This window comes from Saimiri boliviensis, chromosome 11 (assembly GCF_048565385.1).
Source record: "Saimiri boliviensis isolate mSaiBol1 chromosome 11, mSaiBol1.pri, whole genome shotgun sequence".
In the NCBI taxonomy this organism is placed as follows: Eukaryota; Metazoa; Chordata; class Mammalia; order Primates; family Cebidae; genus Saimiri; species Saimiri boliviensis.
In genome coordinates this window covers 47,540,968-47,567,506 of record NC_133459.1, presented here as the reverse complement: position 1 = coordinate 47,567,506, position 26,539 = coordinate 47,540,968, and the positions used below count along the sequence as shown (strand labels likewise).

Genomic DNA, 26,539 nt, shown 5'->3' with positions numbered 1-26,539 from the left:
CTCATTCTCCCTGTTTCTCCTCCCTACTACTCTGTGAGACCCTGTTGAGACAAGGCCTCATGGATTTGGCTGTTTCCTTAGTATAGGGTGAGATTATTGGTCAGAAAGAAGTATAGCCTAGTGAGAATCTGCTCAGGTTTAGAATGAGACACATCAGGATTTTCTTCCTAACTTTACCATCAGTTGGATATGGACCTTGGGGAAATTGTTTGATCTCTTCAAACCAGTATTTTTTTTATTAAAAGGGACATGTTAATAATAATGAATGAAATGTAACAATGCCTGCTGCATAGTAAGCCCTTACTAAATGCTAACTGTTAACATTAAGATGATCATACTTAGTAGTAGTAGTATTAGGAACTCAGTGATTTCCCCTTCCTCCTTTCCTCCTCTCCTCCCTCCTTCCTTTGGTCATCTTTGGGTACAAATACTTTTGGAAGAAAAAGTATTGCTTCTGTAACTCATCACAATATCTTACTTGATTAGAGAGCAACTGACATTATGCTTAGTGTCTATTTACATAGATTTTTCTCTCCTTTTGAAAGAACTTAGAAAAACTAAGTCAATAATGAGTGATTTTTTGTTTGTTTGTTAATGTTTATTTTGTTTGTTTGTTTTCTTTTACTGTGTCTCCCTCTCTGTAGCCAGGCTGGAGTGTAGCAGCATGATCTCAGCTCACTGCAACCTCTGCCTCCTGGGTTCAAGCAATTCTCTAGCCTTAGCCTCCCAAGTAGCTGGGACTACAGGCACATGCCACCACGCCCAGCTAATTTTTTGTATTTTTAATAGAGACAAGGTTTCACCATGTTAGCCAGGATGGTCTAGATCTCCTGACCTTGTGATCCGCCTGCCTCAGCCTCCCAAAGTGCTGGGATTACAGGCGTGAGCTATCACTCCCAGCCCAGTGATTTTTGTTTTTGAAAGTAGCTTTGTGTCATACCTACATACCTTACTAACAAGTTAGTAAGAAGCCAGTATCCATGTACTTGACTAAAACCATTTTTTCCCCCAAATCTACTTAGGGTACTTTACACAGTTTTAATTTGATACATCTGGTACATTTTTATAGTAGATATGTTATAAAAAATGTTCATATGAAGTACAATTTTGTAAGTAGGATTGGATTTCAAATGAGAGATAATATACAAACTCTCACAGAATGTATTGCATGGAATACTCTTGATGTATCTTTGATTATTTAAATTAGACATGCTCAGGAGGATACAATATGGGAATTAGTGAGATGATGGGATGGTATTAAACAATCGAAGTTTAAATATTTTCATAAACAGAAAATATTTTTCTGCATTTATTCATTCACTTATTCACTGTCAATTTTTAAGAACTCACTATGTGATCGGTGCTGGTTGTACCAAGACAAACAAGGAAAGCTCACCGTTCAAGTAGTTTCCCTCTATGAGACACACACACGCACACACACACACACACACACACACACACACAGAACACTGAAGTGATATAAATGTTATGATAAAAGCCTCTAGGGAAAATTGTGGGGAATTTTACACCTAACTAATTTAAAAATAAAGCACATTTATGAGTATAACATGGGTACATTCCTTAAAACTTGAAGTCTCTCTGTAATTGGTTTTGACCAAAGAGATCACTAATAGCCAGCAGAAAATGACTGGTGCTTGTTGACTAAGAGCAGTGACTCTGAAGAGGCAAATGCTTGTTTCCTGGTGTTGTCTGAGTGGCAACAATGAGGACACAGAGCACTATGGGAAGCTTTTAAATATTTAGTCTGTGCCAACCGCAGTTGAGGTACTTGTGTACTTAACTTGATAGAGAAATAAATTATATATGGGAATCTTTTCCCATCATTTGCTCAATGTGTGTTGACAAATGTCCTATCATTCTCTAGGAAGTACATGCTATGGGGATTATTGCAACGTTCTGTAGATAATTTACTTGTAGGGTTTTCATTCCATATGCTGCTTTCTCTCCATCGCAGCTGCCTTTTTATTTATTAAAACACAGTCACAGAACAGGAAACTTTTCCAGACTTCCTTTTCTTAGAGAAGCGTTTTAGAGCTCAGGTCAAATGCACTCAATAGTGAATGTATACAGTTGGGCCTCCCTATCTGTGGTTCTGCATCCATGGATTCAACCAACTACACCTTGAAAATACTCAGGAAAAAAACAATAAAAGATAACAATAAACTATAATACAAAATTTAAAATACAGCGTAACAACTATTTACATAGCATTTAGGTATTATAAGTAATCTTGAAATGATTTAAAGTATATAGGAGGATTTGTATGGGTTATATGCAAATGCTATGTGATTTTATATAAAAGACTCGAGAGTCTGCAATTTTTGGTATTTGGTGGATATCCTGGAACATATCCCCTGTGGATACCAAGGGATGACTGTGGTTATTATCGATATTTTGTCTCTTTGAAGCATAGAAAAACCGCTGGCCATCTCAATGCAGTAGCCAACAATTCCATTGAAAATTGAATTTTACTTAGAAGAGAATATATATTGTCTTACTTAAAATTGAAAGCTGAAAACTTTACAAATCTATGCCAATTTTCAGGCCGTAAGATCAGATCCTATATATTTTTCTGTGAATAATCGTCACCCTATCTAGATGTTCTTTTTTAGCCACCTACCCAACAGTTTGTTGATTTCTTAATTTTCAAAAGAGCATATGAGAACCACCCTCCAGTTATGTGACCGTTAAGAATACAGGATTATGCCTTGAGCTACCACAGTGAAATATCTATTTTGGTATTCTAGGAATTTGATATGAAAAGGAACCCCAAGTACTTTTCTATTTTATTGTAAATAGAAATCTAGTTGCAAGAAATAACATTAATAGAAGCCTGCCTGAGGACACTCGGCTCATTAGTTTCCCTGTCCTTGGACCAATCTGGATAATCTGAGAGCTGCATAGATGGCCTGCACTGTCTTGATGCCTCATAGAGTTAGTTTTATAGAATGGCACTTTATTATACTGCTGTTGGCCCAAATTTTGGGGCTCCGTAAGAATAATCTTACAATTTTTTTTTTTTTTTTTTTTTTTGAGACGGAGTTTCGCTCTTGTTACCCAGGCTGGAGTGCAATGGCGCGATCTTGGCTCACCGCAATCTCCGCCTCCTGGGTTCAGGCAATTCTCCTGCCTCAGCCTCCTGAGTAGCTGGGATTACAGGCATGCGCCACCAAGCCCAGCTAATTTTTTTTGTATTTTTAGTAGAGACGGGGTTTCACCATGTTGACCATGATGGTCTCGATCTCTTGACCTCATGATCCACCCGCCTCAGCCTCCCAAAGTGCTGGGATTACAGGCTTGAGCCACTGCGCCCGGCCCTTACAAAAATTTTTAATGTTTATACACTAAAGGTGGTGATAAAACATTTATCAAAGCATACTAAAAAAAAAAAAAAAAAATCAGGTTTTGTGACCAGGAAAAATTGTGAGTAACTGGCTTATTTTTGCCCAACAAACTGGGTTTGTTTGTTTGTTTTTAATTTTTTGGACTCTAAAAATCATAAGATTACTCAGTTCCTTGCTTGCTGTGGTTTGTAGGGATATCAATTTTAAAGTCCACCTCTCATGAGTGTACAGAACCTTATGGCATGCATTGATTTCTACCGTTACTTCAAACTTTGTTTCATTTTCCTACCCGTGATTTCTTGTCTTCATTTTCTGTTTTATTTGCTGATTTACATTTGTGTTGTATGGATTTCTGAGTCACCTCAAATTTATTTTGAACCTAGAACTACAAGCACGAACATATACACACAAAATGTCATTTTTTGGCTATGATAAGTGAAATGTCCAGGGAATTAGCTGAATTAATCCCTGTCTCTTCAAGTATTTCATTTAAATAAAATAATTTTTCTGATATTTCTAGATATTTTAATGTAAAAGTGAATATATTGGCCTAATAGTTTGTCCATAGTGCATATACATGGAGTTTAGGAAAAGAGTGAATCTCTTGCTACCTGAGCGCAACAGGTGGAATCTACTACTGAGTTTGACTTGTCCCATTCCCACAATTTGCCCTGAAAGGTATCCTTCTGTGGGAATCATATGCTTGTAGAAGATCCCTCAGACTAGTAATGTGATGTTAGCTCAATCTCCCTTCTCTATGTAATTGTCTAATCTGGTCTTTGGAGTCAGAAGAACAGGGGTTCAAATACTAGTTATTCTTTTAGAAGCAATATAAAGTTAATGTATTACTGAAATCCTCTCTATCTCTCAAATACTTCATCTTTAAATGAGGGCTCATAATTATTATATCCCAAGATTAGTCTGAGGGCTAAACAAGGTAATGAGCTTAGCATGGGCCCAATACCAAGAAAATGACTCATTATTTGGTGGATATTATTGCTATATAAACATTGCTACTAGTCTTATCTACCTTTATATCTACTGCCTGCCTTCTTGAGTGCCCTGCCTACCAATGCAATATTCTAATCGCCATTTAATTAATCTATTTAATTCATACATTGTGCCAGGAACTTGTAGGCACTGAATGCCTCCCTTAAGAAGCTTATGCTCTAGTGCGGAGAGAAACAATTTCAAATGGTGACAAGTGCTGTGAAGAAAATAAACAGGGAATTAAGAGAGTGATTTCAGTCAGAGGTCTAATTTAAGTGGTCAGGAAAGACTCCTTTGTGTAGGTGGCATCTGGGATGAGATCTCAAAGAAAAGAAGGCATTGAGGAAGAACTTTCAAAAGAGAGAGAACAGTAAATGGAAAGGCATTAGAATACACTTTCTGTATTTTAAGACCAGAAAGAATTCCAGTGGGCTAGAGCAGAGCAAGCAAGAAAGAGAGCAGTCTAAGATGAAGTAGGTAGTGGTCATGTCATCCTGAGACTAGCCTATTTGTTCAGGTGCAATGGGAAGGCACTGGAAGGTTTTAAGCAGGTGTGTGAAAAGATCTGATATTAGCTTTAAAAAAATCCTTTCTTTAAACAATATGCAAAATCTTTGCTCCATCTTCCCATGCTTTTCTCTCTGCTTAGAAATTCTTTTATCATCTTATCATTTTTTGGTGAGCTCTTAACCATCTATTCCTTGAGGCCAAACTCAAATGAGTCTGCTGACACCCCACCCTCCTGCCCAATGTATAATTTCTCTGTGCACACACTTCTATCACAGCACTTGGATTACTTCTTATGGTGGTCAGGATGCGTGTATTTCTTGCAAGACTGAATTTCTCATGGTGAGGTGGGAGGAATGGGACTGTGCCTTGTTCATTTCGGAATCTCCAGTGCTTAGATGTTGGTGTGGAAAAGATGCTGAATGCATTGCCTGAATTTAGCATTATACATATACAGCTGCTTTGAGTTGGGAAATAGAAAATTAACCACATATGGAAATTGGATGTAGCCAGGTGGGTCATACTACTCCCCTAGGCAGGACTCCAGGTCTCTTCTCCAGGCTGCATCTCTGGGCTGCTGTGCATTCAAAGGCACTTTTGATCAACTGACGCTTTGCTGCTCCCAGGGACATAGATACTGGTATAGCTAAATTCTCACTGATTTTCAAGTAAATAGAGATGCAATTTCTGTCAAAACCTTAGCCAGAAAGAGCAGAGTTTCCACCACTTCCACCATTTTCCTCAAAATATGCCTTTACAATACTGAAAATTTATCTTCAGCCAAGCTGGAGGCCTTGGGTTAGATTGGGACTCATTTTCAAGAAGTATCGTAGTCTATAATGTCTCAGCCCAAAAAGATAGGAACCACTGCCAAATTTATTCTCTAAGTCATTGCTACCTCCGGAACTGATACAAGCCATGCTCCACATAGATCTTCCATTAAGGCCTCTCTCCTTCTATTTGCCCCTTAATCCCATCACCTTTGTCTTCACTTCATGGAATGGACTGATTGAATGATTGATTGATTTTTGAGGAGTCTCGCCCTGTCTCTGAGGCTGGAGTGCAATGGTGTGATCTTGGCTCACTGCAACCTCTGCCTCCCGGGTTCAGCGATTCTTCTGTCTCAGCCTCCCGAGCAACTGGGACTACAGGCGCGTGACACTACGCCCAGCTAATTTTTTGTATCTGACAAATATATGGTAGATATGGGATTTCTCTCCATGTTGGCCAAGCTGGCATCGAACTCTTGACCTGCCCGCTTCGGCCTCCCTAAATGCTGGGACTATAGGTGTGAGCCACTGCGCCCAGCAGGATTTCCTTTTTTCTCCTCTTCTTTTCCCCCTTATAGCAATAACTTGTCAGCTTGTAGAACACTTTTTCATTCTTATGCTTCAAGACAGAAGAAGATCAGCTTAAGGAGAAGGACCCTAACCACGCTACTGTCAGAACCATCCTCTTTAACACTCAACACCACTGTCCCCACGTTCTTCCCAAATTCCACACCTGAAACTAGGATTCCTCCTGGAACTCTCTCAGAAAGGATTGGACTGTTTGTGAATGCTTCTGTTAAGAAGCTGGCTGCTATTCAATAGTCCTGCCTGGAAAAGGAATCTTACTCTTTTCTTCTATTTTAGCTAACACTTCTCAAAAGTTCAATATGTGGAGCCTTGATAACATTTTCTAGATCAACTTTCTTTGGTGCCAGTTTAGGCAAGACAGAGGATGCAGAAGCAATGCAGGAAAAGTGATGCAATGTTCTACTTTGGAGAAAGTAGAGCATATGGATAATACAGTTGCCTGATGATATTCATTAGTCTGACCTTCAAATCCCACTCCATTCCCTGCAACTTGGTTCAGACTCCTCTTTAGACTTCTCACCAATTATTCCCACATGAAACCTATGCTTCAGCTGCAGTGCTCAGTTGTTTTGAATACATTGTGTATACTCATCTCTGCTCCTTCACATATACTATACCCTGTGTCTGAGATGTCTTTCTTTTCATTTGAATAAAACTACATTTGTCCCACTGTCAAAATTCAATTTGAAGCCACTGTCTTCAGGAATCACCCTGATTCTGTATTTCAACACCCCACCTATGTCTCCTGTGAATATCCACATTATTTAGCATGTCCATAGGGGCAGGATAGTATTTTGTTTAAATGTCAGCCTCTGATATTGAAGCTTCTGTCTAGCTGCCATTGACTAGCTCTGTGATCTTAAATGACATCTTTCAGTGGACACATCACATCTCTCCTACCACATTCTATTTCTTATTCAACCAAAAAAGCAATTGAATGTCTGAGTTACTCCTACGTAGAGGTAAAATAGGCAGCTGCCTACATGGTGTGATTTGAAGTTATAATATGACCTGAAAATTTTTTCTTACTAGCCTTTGATTAAAGTTTTGAAGATAACTTATAAAACTAATAACATTATAATGAAATTCTTAGAATTAAAACCTTATAGACTTAGGAATCCTAAAATGTCAATTCTAGTAACATCCTTTTAGAATCAGTTAGTTTAATCTTGTTTTGCTTTGTTTTTAATATAATCTACCTGTTTTTTAGTTGGAGAAATTGCTTTTCAGAGAAGTAAATTAGTACAAAGACCATATATAAAATTCAAATTTTTCTTTCTCAGCATTATTGCTCTAAAACATAATTCCAATTATTTAAGGGCAAATATGTATTATGCTGGTGTTTTCATTGTCTCCAATTATTTTGGTTAGGTATAAGTGTATAAGATACAGTTTCTCTAACTGCTAAGAACAGAAATCTCTTTTGTTTAACTTAGACAAAAGAAATGCATTTGAAGGATGTTGAGAACTGACAGAATCAATGGGAAGTAGAGACCTAGACTGAGAGTGAGAAGTAACCAAAGAGCCTTAGTATCAGGGAGAATAAGCCACAAAAGTAGCCCTTAGGTCTAACAATCTGGTGAAAACATTAAGGAACACCAAGTCTTTCCTTATTTTCTCTCTACTGAAGATGCAGATTCCATGGAGGGCCTATCTGATTTGCATATGCTTTAGCATGGAATAGTAAGTCCTTGTAATTGTGGCCCCACCAAAGTATACCCAGTGGAGAAGAAGTCATTTAAACATAAGAAACGATTTGCTATTGAGAAGAGGAAATAGATGCGGAGCAGCCAAAATTTACTAACTTCCACTACAACAAGAATTCTTTGTTCCTATATAAAAAAAGTGGACAATACTGACAGCTACCAACTGTAGCCTACTGGTCTTTATGTTAAGAGCTTTACCTGTATTTTATTATTAGATGCTTCGAATAAATACGTGAGAAAAATACTATCATTCCCATTTTACAAATCAGAAAATTGAAGGTATAAGAGGATAAGACACTTGCCCAACATTTCATAAATAAATGCCTGGCAAAGCCTGTTTGGCTTTAATACCTCTGTTCTCACTACTGCTCTGAACCTTTATGATGTAAAATGACTAATGCAGTTCCTGGCACCTAGCAGGTGCTCTGTCCTGGAGGAACAAGAGCAACAGGGAATCATCAATGGCACTTGCTCTTCCCGCCACATGCAACTGTCTTCCTCCAGAAATCCAATAGGCCTACTTCTTCTCTGTATTCAAATGTTACCTCATCAGAAAGGTCTTTCTTCCCGACCCTGTGTAACAAACCTACTATGCTCTCTCACACTTTCTATTACTTTATGCTGTCTTTTATTTTCTCATATCACTTGTCAGCACCTGCCATATGTTTGTATGTTTGTTCTTGCCCATAAAAACAGAAACCTTGTTTTATTAACTAATTTAGCTTTAGCATCAAGATTAGTACTGATAATTATTTGTTAGATGAATGAACAAACTCTTATAATTGGAAGAGTAGTTCTCAGGTTCTGCTTCTAAACTCTAGTGTGGCTTCGGCCCAGTCATTTATGTCTATAGGATTCAGTTGTAAAATAAAAAGATTAAGCCAAATGAAGCCTACCCCCCTGACCCTTTGGCTGTGTTTCTTGCCATCCAAATTCTATTTACCTGTTTATTTCATTTTGCATATTGTGTGTCTCTCCTAGTTTTTTTTTTTTTTTCAAAGAAAGCATTTTTAGCTGAAATGGTTGAAAGACACTACACTAGGTGATCCTTAAAGTTCTCTATCTCTATAAAAGTGTACAGATATGTCAGTATAAAGAGTTAATAGACTTCCCAAACAGATTGCAAACAATATCTTTCAAAGAACAATGATGCATTTCTTATATGAAAAAAAGTTCCTTGTCTCCTTTACTGATTCCCAAATTTTAGGAAGCTGGTGGATGAGTTCATTTACTCATTTCAATTACCAGAAGCTCTTTACTGAGTCCATGTTATTATTTTAATTAACATAATAACCCTGAAAAGTAGGAGGTTGTGAAATGCATGAATTCAGAGTTTCTAAGATTAATAAGTCTACTGAAGTATGAAAGCTTTTCACATGATTTTTACCTGTGAGAAGATCAGTGAGGTAGAAAGGAAGCTGTACCATTCACAGGCAGGTGATGGGCACTGAGAAACTGATTTAGAGGCATTCTTGCATATGATGAAGGCCAAGATATCACTACTGACTCCTTTGAATCAGCATTTCAACCAGTTACTATTCTATAAAGGAATAGACTAACTGGGTATCAGTGGTGCCACCTTGGGTGCCAATCACCTTTGTGTATAAGGGGTCATTGAAAACATGATTAAAATCCTCTGTATCTCTTCCCTTCTGTGGGAGTAAATCTTTACTCCACAACATGGCTTACATGTTATGCTGTAAACTGTGGCATCCACCTTCCCTTTAAACCTTATCTGTTGCTTCTCCCTATCTTATTAACAATCTCATTCATGCATTCATTAATTCAATGAATTCAAATTATGCACTTAGTGATTACTATGTACCAGACGTGGATTAGCCACTGGGGATTCATGGTGTGCAGTAGAAAGATGGACCTACTCTAATGGAACAAAGAAGAGCAATAGTAAGCCATAATGCAGTATGATGTATGTTATAATAGGGTATTAAAGGGATCATGGGGCTGAGACAGGGTGAGGAGTGGGCATAACTATATCTAAGTGGAAGGAAAACTTCCTAGAGGAAGTGAGACCAAATATAAGTAACTGTTGATGTATAAAGATTCTCTAGAGCAGTGGTCCCCAGCCTTTTTGGCACCAGGGACCGGTTTCATGGAAGACAGTTTTTCCGTCGATGAAGGTTGGGGATGTGGGGGTGGTTTTGGAATGAATCTGTTTCACCTCAGATCATCAGGTATTAGATTCTCATAAGGAGCATGCAACCTAGATCCCCCATAGCCCCAGGGGTTAGGGAGCCCTGCTCTAGAGATTTCAAATGTTGGTAGGCTCCTGCAGTTTGACAATTCAGCTTACTGGTGGACTTACTCCTAGAAATATCTGGGGCTTAGTCCCAACCTACAGACAGTAAGAGGCTCTGCCAACAAGATGAAGGTTCCTTCTATCTCTGGGACTTTTTTCCAAGAATCACAACTATCTTGACCTAACTTGGCCTTTTACCTGTATTGTGGGCTTTTGCTTTGCCCTTACCTCTGACTTCTGTGTCAATCTCAGTTCCAAACTCTCTACTTGTTCTGACCTTGGTAATCTGATGCTTGTTGCTGAATCGAACCTGCTGGTCACACTACTACAGTAATTTTTCTGGTATCATTAGGTAAGACTTCCTTTTTCTGTGTCAGACATTCCCAGGGCTGTGCCATATCATTCTTCAGTCAGTGCTTTGCCTCTCCAGCCCAGATTTCACACCTCATAGCCTACCATTCCTATGCACCCATAGGTCATCAAATTATTGTAACTTTTCACATAGAGCAATGGACTGGGCATGGCTTCCTCACCTGCTCTCTGGAGACTGACATCCAAGGGGATATCACCTCAAGATTCTCATCTGCTTCCCCATATATCTCCTGGTAGGTTAGCCCTCACCCCGAATCCTTTTATCATAGTAAGAGAGAACAATTTCTGCATGACCTGGCTTGGAACATGGTACAGCTAATGCTCGACTTATGACCACGATTGGTTCCAACAGACCAGTCGTAACATGATTTGTTCGTAAGTTGAGTAGGCTATATGTACAGTACTGTGAAATGATGTTATAAAAATCTGTCATATTTTATCATAATTTTCTTTATTGTTATATTTAACTTTCTTTGTTCATTTTATGCCGTTTGTATCATCTCTACCCCATTTTGTTTCTTATTTTTACATTCGTCAGGTTTAAGTAAAACACTGCATTACCAGTACAACTGGTTTAATATTTGCAAAACATAAAAAATTACAAAATACAGGTGCATACAAAAATACAAAATACAGGTGTAAAAAATACCATAGGAAATATTTTCCCAATTGCAAAACATATCAAAATATATGAACATGTACGAAACATTTTATTGGCCGCTGGTGCTTGGCTGCAGATCATTGATGTCATCATCTGAGGCACCAGTTGGGGTTACCGGAGTTGGTTTTTTCATAAACATGGTGAGCTTTGTCTGAATTGTATGTTTCTTTTTTTTCTTCATAAATTTCACAATAGGGATGAAACACATCCTGTGCCATCCATTCAGTCCTTGCAAATCATTTGATATTTGGGTCCATCACTTTGAAATGTATAAGAAGTTTATTCAGTAAAGATAAACCATCTGATAATCCCTTAGTGGTGAACTATCTTTCTGGCTCCTCCTCCTCTTTCTCTGCTTCTCTTCTTTCTTCTTCCACCACTCTTTCTTCTTCCAGTTCGATTAGCTCTTCATTTGTAAGTTCATCAGCATTGAAAATCTGTTCTGCTAGATATCCCTCATCTGTAATTAATTCATCCAGACTATCAACAAACTTACGTGCTCCTTCCTCATCTGCACTTGCTGCTTCTCCAGTCACTCGAACACTATGCATTTGGAATCTTTTCTTGAATCTCTGGAACCAGCCAGTGCTTGCTACAAATTCTTGACTGTAATCTTCTCCAGCACGCTCCTTCAGAGTCTGAAATAGACTTCTCACCTTCATCTGCACAGTAAAAAGACTTTATGGTGTCCGTTTTTGAATTTGATTTTCCATCCAAATATATAGCAATTCTCCATTTCGTGATGGACCCGCTTCGTTGCTTTGTTATAACTGTTGATCACATGGGTGCAGAACCTTTCACAGCTTCATGAATTATTTCTTTATCTTTCAAAATCATCGAAACAGTAGAGTGTGATAACTTTGTATCACATGCGATCACATTCACTTTCTTTCCTCCTTTGTACTGCCTAATTACCTTCATTTTCATGTCGAGATCGATGGCCTTTCTTTCCTTCTTGGCAGGCTGAGGTGTAGACAAAGACAATTTCCTCTTGATAGACATCTTGGGAGGGGTTTGATGAAAAATATCCAAGACACAAAACAAATTGCTGTACCGAGTCTGGGATAACAGATGAAATGGTGCACACGGAGATGGTAATGCTGCCGGGAGATGGAATGCACCGTCGTATGCCCAGCTGGGCAACGTTTGCACTGCCAGACGTGGAACAGTCGTGGCTAGCGATTGTGGTCATAAAGTCGAATGGTCATAAGTTGCATAGGTCGTAAATCGATCAATACCTGTATGTCATCTCTGCTAAGTAATCCTACTCCCTTCCTCACTGATTCTGATCACATCTTCATCCACTTCAGACTGTGATTTTACCTTCGCCCCCAGGAAAGCTGAAAGTTATTGGATACTTATGCCTCTTCCCCTCCTCATTCTTCTCCTTGGCAGTCTACTTCCTCAGCTGCTGACTCAGTCTTGGCTCCAATCTCATTATCTCTCATCCCCTGTCTCCCACTGAGTTTGGAAACCTAATTTTTGGACAAACTCATTTTTCACATTACTTTTTGGCTAAGCTCCCTGGATTTGACAACCTGGAATTTAGGCCATTTCCTGGCTTTTTTGTACTCCAGATCACTTGAACCTATTATCATGATCTATTCTTCAGCCTTTCCACTGGGGGCTCAGTTCAGTGAACAAACATTCCCTGAGCTGGAATTGGAAGTGAAGAGAGGACAGGGGTCCAGGGAGATTATAAATCAGATAGTGTTCTAGATTCTCCTATTTTCCTATGTTTATTTGTCTGTTATTATGCACCCTCAACCTTGTTTATACCTAGCCTGTAGTACGCCACTCAGTGTGTGCAGGTGAACAATCTGTAAGCACTTTGTGCTGGGGATGATTATGTTGAGATCTTAACAACCAGCACCACTGCCCCACCCGCTCTTAGTAACCAGGCTTAGCTCTATGTCTATAAGCTGAAAGATCTCACAGTGGCTCTTCACATATTAGGGCTCAGTGACAATGAATATTCCTGATTAAAAGCTCTTATCTCATGAGGCTGTGTATTAGTCTGTTCTCACATTGCTATAATGAAATGCCCCAGACTGCACAGTTTATGAAGGAAAGAGGTTTAATTGACTCAGTTTCACATGGCTGGCAGGCATTAAGAAACTTACAATCATGGCAGAAGAGGATGCAAACACATGCTTCTTCACATAATGGCAGGAAGAAGGGCTGAGCAAAGAAGGAAAAGTGCCTTATAAAACCATTACTAACTATCACAAGAACAGCAGCATGGGAATAACCACCCCCATGGTTCAATTACCTACCACAGGTTCCCTCCCATAACACGTGGGGATTATGGGAACTACAATTAAAGATGAGATTGGGTGGGGACACACCCAACCTCTATCATGTTTCCCCTGGCCCATTCAAAATCTCAGGTTCTCACATTTCAAAACATAATCATGCCTTCCCAACAGCTCCCAAAGTCTTAACTGATTCCAGCATTAACCCAAATGTCCAGATCCAAAGTCTCATCTGAGACAAGGAAAGTCTCTTCTCCTACGAGCCTGCAAAATCAAAAGCAAGTTAGTTACTTCCTAGATACAATGGGAGTACAGGCACTGGGTAAATATGCCCCTTCCAAATTGGATAAATTGGCCAAAACAATCGGGCTACAGGACCTGTGCAAGTCTGAAATCTAATAGGGAAGCCTAGACGTCATTGTCAATATCACTGTTGGCATTTTGATCAAAGCCACTCAACAAGTCTCTAGGAAGTTCCAAACTTTCCCATATCTTCCTGTCTTCTGAGACTTCGACACTGTGGCAAGCTCTGCCTGTTACCCAGTTCCAATGTCTCTTCCACATTTTGGGGTATCTTAACAGTAGTGCCCCACTCTCTGTGGTACTAATTTACTGTATTAGTTCATTCTCAGGCTACTATTCAGAAATGCCCAAAACTGGGTAATTTATAAAGGAAAGAGGTTTAATTGGCTCACAGTTTCGCGTGGCTGGGGAGGCCTCAGGAAACTTAACAATCATAGCTGAAGGGGAAGCAAACACATCCTTCTTCACATGATGGCAAGAAACAAGAGTGCTGAGCCAAGAGGGAAAATCCCCTCATAACACCATCTGATCTTGTGAGAACCCACTCACTGTCACAAGAACAGCAGCATGGGAGTAACCATCCCCATGATTCAATTACCTCCCACTGGGTATCTCCTATGGCATGTGGGGATTATGGGAACTACAATTCAAGATGAGATTTGGGTGGGGACAAATCCAAACCATGTCAGGCTGGAAAGAGAAGAAAGAGCAATCTAGAAACAAACCAGGATACAACATTATGCAGGATCCTGTCACTGTAGAGGAAGAAGAAGGAAGCCTTCATATGGATGACTAATCCTTTATCATTTCTCTGAGAGAAGCACTATGTGAAACTTGGGCAAAATCTTACTCATGGAATGGCTTCCTGAAGAAGCCCCTCCATCACAATACCCATCCCTACCTCACTCTGCAAGCAACCCTCTAGCCCAGGCATCCCCAAACTTTTTACACAGGGGGCCAGTTCACTGTTTTCAGACCGTTGGAGGGCCGCCACATACTGTGCTCCTCTCACTGACCACCAATAAAAGAGGTGCCCCTTCCTAAAGTATGGCAGGGAGGCAGATAAATGGCTTCAGGGGGCCACATGCGGCCTGTGGGCCATAGTTTGGGGACGCCTGCTCTAGCCAATCATGGACCTAGAAATGGCAGGCCACAGACAGTTAGCCTTCTTACCTCTCTGACACCATCCTCTCACCAGCACATATTCACAACATTCAATTAACAAATATCTACTGTGAGTATCCTATGTATCAGGTACTGTCATATGCTAGATTATTCATTAGTGAGCAAAAAACAGATACTGTCCCTACCTGCATACAGATTACAACCTAGTTGGAAATGTAAACTATAAACAAACAAGCACAATACATACATAAATACAAATTGAGATAATGCTTTGAGGAAAGGATCTAGTTGCTCTGAAGGAGATTAACACAATAGTCTTACTTAGGTAGTGATAGCAAAAATAGCATGTGAGCTAAAACAAAAAGATGGGTAGCAACCAGCTAGGCAAAGGAAGAAGTTAGTGTGGGGAAGAGAGTGAATGGAAGGAAAAGTATTCAAAGGTCTTGAGATGAACTCTGAACCGGGTGCATCTGAGGAAGTAAAAAAGTCATGTGTTTGGATTTTATTGCAGCGTAACTGGAAATTGTGTTTTAATCATCTAGGAAGTGATGTGATCCAATTAAGCTTTTTTTCTCTTTCTTTTTTGTTTTGTTTTGTTTTGTTTTGTTTTGTTTTGAGACAGGGTCTTACTGTCACCCAGGCTGGAGTGCAGTGGCCCAATCATGGCTCACTGCAGCCTCAACCTTCTGGGCTCAGGTCGTTCTTCCACCTCAGCCCCACAAGTAGGTGGGACTATAGGTTTGTGTCACCACACCTGACTAACTTCTGTATTTTTCTTTCTTTCTTTCTTTCTTTTTTTTTTTTTTTGTAGACACAGGATTTTGCCGTATTGCCCAGGCTCTTCTCAAACTCCTGAGCTCAAGGGATCTGCCTGTTTTGACCTCCACAAGTGCTCGATTTACAAGCATGAGCCACCATTCCTGACCCAATTAAGCTTCGAAAAGGCTATGCAGAGAAGGGAACTGAGAGGGGAAGAGTAGAAAAAAGGAAGCTGGGCAAAGTAGAATACTTTTTCAGCAAACTAGCCAAAACATGGAAATATAGACAAGTAGACAGATTGGAAATATCTTTTGGAGACAGATAAATTTAAAGTCTTTTGCAGAACTTAAGACCTTAGTGAGATGTGAAAATTTCAGTAAATGACATCAAGCAAAAAAATTAATATCATTATTGACTTTGCTCTTACTTTTTCACATTTTCATATTCAATCCATCAATAAATCATATAGACTACCTTTGAAACAGATTCCAAATCTCATTTCTTACCCCCTCCACAGCTTCTTTCTTTACTTAGCCCATTATTATACCTTGCCTGGATAGCTATGATAGCTACCCAGCTGGTCTTGCTTTCACTCCTCCCAATCCCCAGATAAAGCTCTTACCAAATATAAGGGAATCTAGTCCTTTTCCCCACTTTCTAACTCATTTTCTGGCAATCTCCTCCTCACTTATTCCTATTTATTTACACTGGCATTCTTACCATTCTTAGGAACAAAGAAACTTATTTCTGCTTCCTGTTCTCTCTGGTTGTTTTTCTAGTTATACGTATAGTTTATTAACCTACTTTGAGTTCTACTAAATGGCCACCTCTCTGCCCATCCTAATTTTAAAAAGTCCCTATATTACCCTCTATCCCCTTATCTTGTTTTTTCATTCATTATACTTATCATTACCTTATACTGTACTATACATTAATGTCTTTGTTTATCTCTCTTTCCCATTAGAATTTGAGTTCCATGAAAGCATGGAATTGCTTTTTTGCCCCTTCTGCTTCTCCAAGAGCTAGAAAAGTGCCAACATGGGAAGCTCTTGGGCAATATTTATTTATTTATTTTTATTGACAAATAAAATGGCAGTATTTATTCAAGGGTGAAAGAGAGGAAGACATTAAAGTTAACTCAGGTTTCTGGTTTATACAATTCGCTGGATGTAGATGATGAAGAAGCTATTCACTGAAATAGGAACACTTTCAAAAGCCCAGATTTGGGGCATGTCAGGAAATCAATTTTAATCAGGTTCAATTTGAGGTAATTTTGAGACATCCAAGAGAAACAATCAGGTTGGCAGTTGGAGCGAATGACCATGTAATTTATCATTCCAACTGAAAGTGAATAGGAGAACTAAAACAAAATTTTGTATATATTTTTAAATATTGTTTTTGAAACAAAATTTATTTTATTAGATTTAAAATATTTTCAAAAAAATTTTTTTGAAATTTTTTTAAAATTATTTTCAAAAAAATCAATTACTTTCAAAATTTAATGTGAAAACAATAGGCATTTATGTACATTGAAGCAAAAATGTTTAAAAATATTTATTTTCTTAGAATCATATGCTTTACTCAGTTTCTTAGCTACACCTATATCTAACACTATGTCATTGGTATTTTTATGAAAAATATTTTTTCTAATATGTTCTCATGATTTTTAGTTTTTGATGACATTGCCTTTGTCTTTAATCTTCTTAGAGGTACATATTATGATAAATAAGTTTGAAACCATTGACACATTTAATTAATTCTTCTTTATGGAACATACTATACTTAAAAAGGCATTTTCTCCATAGATACTAAGATACCTGCCTGATAAACTTAGAGCAAATTTTCTAAATAAGGGACATTCCTAGGTATAAGCTTTTTAGTATTGAAATATATAAATATTTCAGTCCAAATATTTATGCATTTACATTCGTATTTGCTGTCTTTGAAAAATTTTCTTTGATTTTTTTTTAATAAAACAAAATTTATCAAATGAGGTCCTTCTTCTTCATTCTTTTAAAAGTACACCAAATGTAGATATTATAAAATTGAAGGCCTTCTCAATTTCATTTTACTCCAGCACAACATACAAATATCCAATTAAAAGTAGGAGCTTCATCAAAAGATTCTCCTAATAAGCTGAGATATCCCAAAGAAAAATCATAGAATTTCAAAATTTAATCTTATATTTCAATCGTGCTTTCACCATTTAATTTATGCAATTTTTTTCTTGCTTTTGTAAAGACAACTGTCATATCTTCTGGTTTGCAAGCTTTATTTGAAATAATTGCAATTTGATAAAAGCTTTAAAAGCTGAAGCACTTTGGTGGTTCATTTATTGAATAGTTGATTAATGATTTCTAATTGATTTTGAACAAAATCAACCAAAATGTAGAGATCTCATTAACAATAAAAAAGAAAAAGTATAAAATCAATGTTGATTAGCATTGATTTTGAGCCTTTAATAAAGGCTCAAAATTTCTGAAATCACATTGATGTCAGACAGTAAAAACAGAAAGTGTGGTCTACTTTTCTGAAATTTTATAAAAACATTTTTTTCATGTGTAGTTTAATGTTAGCTTCATACAAAAATTGTATAGTTCTGTTGGGATACATTTTGACAATTATGGCTTCTTCCAATTATGAATTACATAGACACCTCAAACCAATACAAAATAAATTCTTTTCCATAGGTTTGTTGATTTAACAAGTACATTGCACCAATTTCAAAAAATACCAGTTGTATTCATATTGCCCTAAAAAATAATTTTTTCTTTAGTGTTTAACTTTTTTAAATGAATAAGCTGTATCAGTACTACTAACAGTATTTTAGCTTCAATAGAATGAATTTGGTTGCATGAATTGGATAAAAATAATTGAATTATATTGGAATTCAGTTACATTATTTTCTCTTTGATACATCTGTTGACTTTGATATAAAACTGCTGGTTTTAGTTCTTCTGCTAATTGAGAAAAGACATTGACAGCTACCACTTCATACCCAAGAGAACTTGGAGTTAGAAGTGATCAAAATTATTTCAAAATAGTCATGTACTCTAAATAATAAGCCAGACATCAGAAGTTATATGTAGTATGGCTCTGATGTCTGACTTTTCATTTAGAGTACATGACTGTTCTAGAATTATTTCAATCATTTTTCTTATATGCTTCTGCTTTCACGTGTGTAAATTGTAGTATTTTAGCATAAGTTTTTCAAAAATAAGTATTAACTGTTTAAGTAGATGTTGATGTTTCTTCAGCAGATTTGTGTCTTCTGATTTTTATGTGGGCTTGTTATCAGTACATCTCTATCAGGATCATAAACATTGACAAATATTTTATGCAAGTTATGTATTTATCGTTGCATTTCATAAGAAATGGAAATTTAATAGTTAACTTTTCTAAAACATAACTTTAGTAGTTTTGGTCTCATTGCTGCTGAAAGGGTAACAGACAAAAAAATTTTCAAGAATTTTAACTAAACAAGAAAATAAATGCATAATTTTATATTATACCATAGGATAAATGTGTCAAGAGCATTCAGACTATTCTCTAAAAGCAGGACTGTTCAGTCTCTCATTTCCCAGGCATATTTCATATTCTCCTAACCAATTATTTCCCACATTTCCTATTGATCCCACTAACTAGTAACCTGGAGGCTCCATGTATCTTGAAGGTTGCAGCATGGGCCACAGCACAATTGACTGGTTCAACAAGCCGCCAGCAGGGTAAACATCTTTGAATACTTCTCAACACCACCATTTGGAACGTGAAGGTGTTAACTGCCCTCCTGTATTCAGACACACTTAGTTTTATCAGAAAGCACATTCCTTGAAAAACGGATATTAGTTACTTTGGGTCTGCAAAAGGTCAAGAAGAGAAAACAGATTATTACTGGTTTTAGTTAATAAGCATGCATTTAAATTAAGGCCCTATCCATTTTCACATTTTCCTTGAGCCCCCACCTGGATTTACTCTGTTCATTTCATGCCCTAAGCACACTTAGTGTGAACTTGGAATTCATTGTTCTCAACCAAGAAGGAGCATGATGCCAACTATCCATCACACACAGCATGAGGAAAATCACATTCACTGCTTACTGAACACTCAGTCTGTGTCAGGTACCAGTCTCCAAACTTCACAACAAACCCATAAGCTAAATACTATTTACATTTTATAGATTGGGAAACCCAAGCCCAAGGTTACATGACTGATTAATAATGGAAATGGATTAGAGCCTGAAACCACATTAGTTCTACTATACAATGACTGCATTTCTAAAAGACATCTAAAGCTAGATTTGAGCACAGCCCTGTCTGTTCATTCAAAACCCAGCACTGACTGACTTATTTACTCATTCATTCAAAATATTTATCAAGTGCCTCTGTATGCTAAGTTCTATGCAAAGTGACAAGGAGATTCCAGTCTAGTGACTTCACAACCTGAATGATTATGGTTCCACCCATGATGTAATAAAGTAATTTGGATACAAAACTTTAGTGCAAAACTGACCCAATGCAGCTATGGTCTACCACCCAATCCCAAAGCACCCAGAATTCAATACTGCATCATGTACCATCCCATACCTCAGCAAATGACAGATTTGAAAACAGTCCTTTTCACCTAAGAGTTTCACAACAACCCTAAGGAGAATACAGGATGTTTTTTAGTAACCACATTTTATATAGAGGCACAGGGTATACAAAGAGATTGTACTAGAATCCAACTCCTAGCTCCTTGTTCAGTCTCCTCTTCTTGCTGCCTCTCAGGAATCTGGATTGGAGAAGATAAAGTATGTGATTTATAGCCTCTCGTTGCATGGGGTGCCTGTCCCTGGAGTTTCTGACTGCATTGGCATTCTGCCAGCAGCCACCATAGGTAGGAATATTGTTGCTGTCCGTGACCAGGGGGACTAATCAGTCTCAGCTATTCCTCAGCTCTAAACAAGCCAAAGTAATTGGGTTTGATTTTAATTTTTTTAATGGCTTGGAATTAATAGAAGCAGCTGCTGCCACAGTGTGTGGGTGTCCTTCTCCAGAAGGCACAGACAAAAAAAAAATCCCTACATATAAAATAAACTCTGAAAAATAAACAATCCGGTGTGTAGGACAAAAAGGTTAATTCAAGAATCGAGCAATGTCTTTTTGTTATCAAAAATTCAGCTGGCAATATGTAGCACTGTCTCTCTCCTCCCACCCTGAATGCCCATCAACCCCTGATAAGATGATAATCTGATTAGACACCGGGTGTAAAAATGTGTTGCCTGTATCTGAGCACTCTCTTACTCTTTCTCCCCCTCCTCGTGACTCACCAAAAGATTAGCTGTGACAAAGTGCGGAGAGAGATAAGAATAGATGTGCTGGTGACAGGAGTACTATTATAATTATTTGCAGGAAGATAGGATTAGAATTAGAGTGGATCCTGTTTGCTTAGAGAAGGTGCATTTAGCATATGAGTATCCATCCAAGCTCCCTGGCTGTGCCAGACATCAAAGAGGAAAAGGAGGGGGGCAAATGGCTCAAGCTAGGTGACAGCCTTGGTTGTTCAGCCCAATGTAGACTAAAGGCTATGTGTTGGCATAGATGACAAATGAGAGATTCAGCTGCCCTCATGAAGGGAAAAGGAATGAAATCTTAATTCAATTTCAAATATGCCTGGGAAACTACATGCTTGTTTGCTTCCAGTCCTTCAATAGATGAAGTAAGGGAACCAATAGACTATAACTGCCATTGTTGGATAAATCTGAGGTAGCACAGCCTTGGAACAGTGAGAAGAATATGTGCATAGCAGTCAGAAAGTAGGACACATCAAACAGGTAGCACAGCTATTAGGATTCAGAAGGTGCTTAAAATTTGCTACTTCCTTTGGGGATATGAGTGACTTTATGATGCCCCTGTTTTGCACACCTTTTTTAAGACTTACAGTCTGGAAAGAATGATTCTGTTATGTCCCTTTCTGCTAATTTGAAGAAAAGTGCTTGTGTCTACTGGGGTTGAAACGCCTTTATTCCTATCCATATTTCTCTGCTTGATTAGAGAGGAAATTAGGGCTCCTGTCTTTCAAGGCTCCTGAGGAGGAACAGAGAATTAGAGAATGCTGCTTTTTTTAGGGAAACTTACATACTCCATTTGATCTGGGACTTCTCTTCTTCCTTGCATTCTGGTAACCTCCAAAATAATGCTTTGGGAATTTAGCTGAGGGGTCTCAATGGGAAGTAAAGAGGATGATAGGTGGGAGGGGAATCATTCATCCACTCGTAAGTCAACTCGTTCATTTTGCAAACATACGTTGAGCTCCTCTTCAGGGCCAAGTACTGTGCTAGTGCTGAGGATTTTGAGGTGAATCAGAAACACAGCAGTGTCTGCAATTAGTATTAGAGCAGTTAATTCATCCTGAAGTTGTTGACAAAGACTTCAAAGAGGAAATATCATTTGAGCTAGGCCTCACTTCTCTATACAGGATGCACGATGTAGAAAAGAATGGGAATAGCAATTGTAAGCAGAAAGAACAGGATTTAAAAAGGCAAGGAGGTTTTCGAGAATATGATATATTCAGGGAATGACTTAAAGTTTTTCTTGGAGACAGTACAGTGTATATATATTAGTGAAGCTGGATGTTATTTATTCACGAACATATTTACCCAATTCATAAGCATTTTTGGCACCTCATCTATGCAAGCCTTTGTATAGGTCCTGGAGAACTAGAGATGGCTAATATATAGTACCTGCCATCAAGAGCTCAATCTCATAGTGGAGAAAGGAACATGTTTAAATTGATATAATTTTGTGGAAGCTATAATGGAGAGATAGAATGACATTAGACAGACAGACAGAATGAGATAGAAGCTATAATAGAGTATGTTTGTGAATGTGTTGAGTGTGTACATGTTTGAGTGTGTCTCTGTGTGTGTGCACACATGCACACATGCATGCTTACTCAGAAACTCTGCATGCATGACAGAATCTGAGGATGTGAGTTACAGACCTCCCTCACTCGTGGATGTCCTCAGGACAAGGCCTTATTCCAAGAGCTGGATCAGCCTTTAGTCCCCAAGTCTTGAAAGCACACACCCCAGGACCTGGAATCTTACTGGGTCTCTGGTAGGATCAGGTGTTGTGCCATTTTCTTTCAGGGGTCTTCTGCGAAGTCATGAAAACCCTGTTTAAGCATAAAGGTTTTTGACTCTACCTTTGTTTTCATATCATTGATATAATGTGAATAACTTCAGAGGATTGTTGAGAGGAATAAAGAAGTTAGTATATTATAAAGTACTTAGAATGGCCTAGCATATGGTCAATGCTATATAGATACAGCATTGCATATAGCATTGCATATAGCCTAGCATACAATTGTCTGCTATATAGATATTAGGAAATAGTACTATAATAATTATTATGATTATTTTCTTATTGTTTCCATGGATATCTTAGAGTATCTGTGTTAAATCGAATCAGAAGTCTCCCTTGTCTAACCTAACATCAAGTACAGGAACTTTAACCCCTAAAGCTTCTAATATTGTACTTCTCTGTAAGGGAGCCCTCTCTACTTTTCCTTCAGCTGAATGTTAAAAAGTCTCTATACTGATCTAGAATCTGCTTTCTTGTGATGCCTATCAATGATATTCTGGGATAAGAAGTTTTTAATCCCTTTTTTTCATTGCTTTTTAAATAAAGAAGAATTGCTTGAGACCTCTCTATGCTATCACTAGAAGGAAAGAAAGAAGTAACAACGTTTACATATTCAAGAAGCCTACTCTTTCAATAAATACCCAAATATTCATGCACTTTTATTGATCATTGTTAACAGACAAACCAGGTGATAAAAATACTTTATATCATTTTTTAAAAAATAGAGAAAAAATAATGTAGACTGAATAGTCATGGAAGGCTTTAGAGAAGAGCTGTGTTAAAGGGTGTCACTAACTTATACATTGATTTGTTCATTATAATACTTGGTTGACAATTGACCATATGCCTCATCTCTCAGTAGGAGTTCACCAAGTATGCAAGATGGTGGGGAAGGCAGTTCAGGTAGAGGAAAGATTGAGTGAAAAACAGAGATATTGAAGGTATGGCATAAAATTGTGTTAGGGAGTTATGAATAATTAAATATGAACGCTATATGGTTCAAGGAATGTGAAATGGGTGATGATGCTGGAGTCACAAGGCCGTCATAGGAAGCCTTGTGGGCCAAATTGAAATGTGAACATAAAAAGTTGGATAAAAGGTTTTTAGCAAGAGAATACTGTAAAACCAGTTTTTTCTGGAAGTAGAGGGTAAGGCTATAAGTTGGGTGGCAAGGGGAAAAGGAGAGTGGAAAGATACTTTAGGGATTTTGAGCACAGGCTTTTGAGTCACACTGGCCTAGGCTTAATACAGGATCTGCTGCTCACTGATCTTGTGACCTCAGGGAATCTTTTTTTTTTTTTTTCCTCTTGTGGTTTCAATTTTCTTATCTGTGTAAAGTGGATAACAGCCCCTAGCTCATAAGGTTATGTGAGGATTAAATTATAATGCACATAAAACACTTAATACAATGGCCAAGACATAATGAGAACCTAATGAGCAAAATAAGAGAAAAATCAGAAGTACGTCCCAAATGAAAGAGATTTTTCCTCCCTAGTTTCAGCCCCTTTGTCTTTGTTCTTTGCATTACTTGAAAGTGTTGAAGAATTTTGCCTGCTAAACCCTTCTCAAATAGATTTCTGTTTGTATCCTTGAAAAAGTCTAGAAAATCTAAGCCCTGAACAGCATCTCAGTTTTCCTGAATGATCGCCACAGAGCCCATTTACCTCTACTCTGTCTGCTAATCAGGTTAGGCACCCTAGCTCACCCAGGAGAGGAGCTCGGACAGCTGCAGGCAGTAGATAGATTCTCCTGATAGCACATAATCAAATTCAGTGGAGACAGCAGCCTCTCAGAGTCAAGTTGCAGAACTTGGCTGCAAGAGGAGAAAACTGTGGTGACAAAATTTAAAGCATATACCCTGGTTGTATATACTGGTAAATAAAGAGCTAAAAACAGCATCATATCCTGGGACCTTATGACTGTAGGAACCCCTTGTGAATGAAGACATACTCATCCAGGGCTCTAAGAGACTCAAACTCAGACTTTCAAGTCAGGGCCTGAAGTGACTGTCACAGACCATTGGCTGGAAACCTCAAGGCCACTTTTACTGATACTCTCCCCAAATACAAATCTGGAACCCTGGGACTCACATATGCCACCAGCCTGCCTCACTTTCCTGCATCTTCAATAACATCACAAATGTAGAGCATCATGTATTCTCTCCATACCCACATCCTTGCACTAGTCTGTTCTCTCTCTAATCTTGACTCTTTAGTGCTTCCTTCCCTCTGCCTCTCCAGACTTCATTTTCTACTTTTTCCTCTGGAACTCAGCTCCATGGTTAATGGATTCACTTGGATCCTCAGTCTTTAAGTTCACTTCTTCCTTTACCTCTTGTCTTAACCAAACTAGACTTGGTAAATGGTGCTTAAATATTTGCTGAATAAAACAATGAACTGAGGCCTGACTCTCTGGGAGGACATTACTTCCACCATTGCCCTCTCAAGAAATGCTTATTCTTCTACACTGCACATATAGAAGGATCAGGAGAGGTCACTTTTCTCCTCATTCCTCATGTACTTCCTAAGCCAGAATTTAGGGTAGCAGTCTAATTAGAAGAAATAGTGCCTATAATATTGTCTTAAACATATTTCCATTATGAGGAGACTGTTATTTACATATTTGTTGGCAGTGGCTTTGGGAATAGGAGGCAAATAGACTCTATTGGTGGGCCAAAGTGCACCTCTAAACCATGTCTGATTCTACCACTGACTTTTATATGAAAGCTCTGTTTCTGTGTTGCTTATGCTGCATATCTATCATCCTGTCCTTCTTCTCAGCACTTTCAGATTGATACCCATCTTAGACCTCATGGCCCAACACTTTAGTCACTTCTTTTAATATAATCAAATACCAGAATATTTAATTAAATTTAATATAATCAAATGTATGTACAGGCATCAGTCCATGTAACCACTGCTGTTCCATAGGAATCTCACAGCCACACCTCCCACCCTGTCCACTTAGTTGCAGAAAGATACTAAAGTAGAAACAAGATTCTGCAACAGACACTAGTATGTTATAATGCTCTCTGTTCTGTTAACAATTTTCTCCAGGTTGTTCTACCTGGAGCCAGCACTCTTCTTGTTTTTCTCAATTTCTCCTCCTATACCTTCCTCCTCACATTTTTCTTCATATGTCCCTGTAGTCTTTGGCTTCTCAGTTGAATGCCAATGCACTACAGATGAGAATTACATCCCTCATCCACTGTATCTGCACTCCCCAGGAGCATCCTTTCCTTTACATATCTTCCAAATCAACCTTGGTGATTAACACTCATGAAACAGTTGATAGAAAAGCAAGACTTACACAAAATGTGGACCTGAACTGGCCCGGAATTGTCAGTGTAGTATCATGGAAAGGGCACAGTTTTACGTGGGTTATGCAGGATAAGCAGGATTTAGTGATAGAAATGAGAGACATTCATTGCAGGGAAACATTGTGAAGAGGTTGGATATCATAAATCAGGGCACAGTAACTCTTTAAAGTGGGTAAATGCAAAGAAATTATGGAAACTATGACTGCAGCATTTTTGTTTCCTCATGTTTGCATCTCAGTGTTTAGCTTAGCAAAATTGCCCACACAGCATATTTTAAAGCAGTATTTCCCAAAGTGCTTCTGTGAAAAATTAGTCTCATGGAATGCTCTGTAGAAAATAATAGTAATAATTTAGAGACATGTTGAATATTTTTCCCTTCCTGGAATAATATATAATGCATATGAGTTTATTTTAAAAGTTTTTAATTAGTCTTGTAAT

At 38.1% G+C, this 26,539-nt stretch overlaps 1 protein-coding gene across 5 annotated transcripts in view; it reads left to right on the top strand.

The window, feature by feature from the left end:
• The window catches only part of LOC101050152 (AGBL carboxypeptidase 4), a 1,418,805-nt gene that overhangs the window by 843,736 nt on the left and 548,530 nt on the right, over positions 1 to 26,539 (top strand). The window lies entirely within an intron of this gene.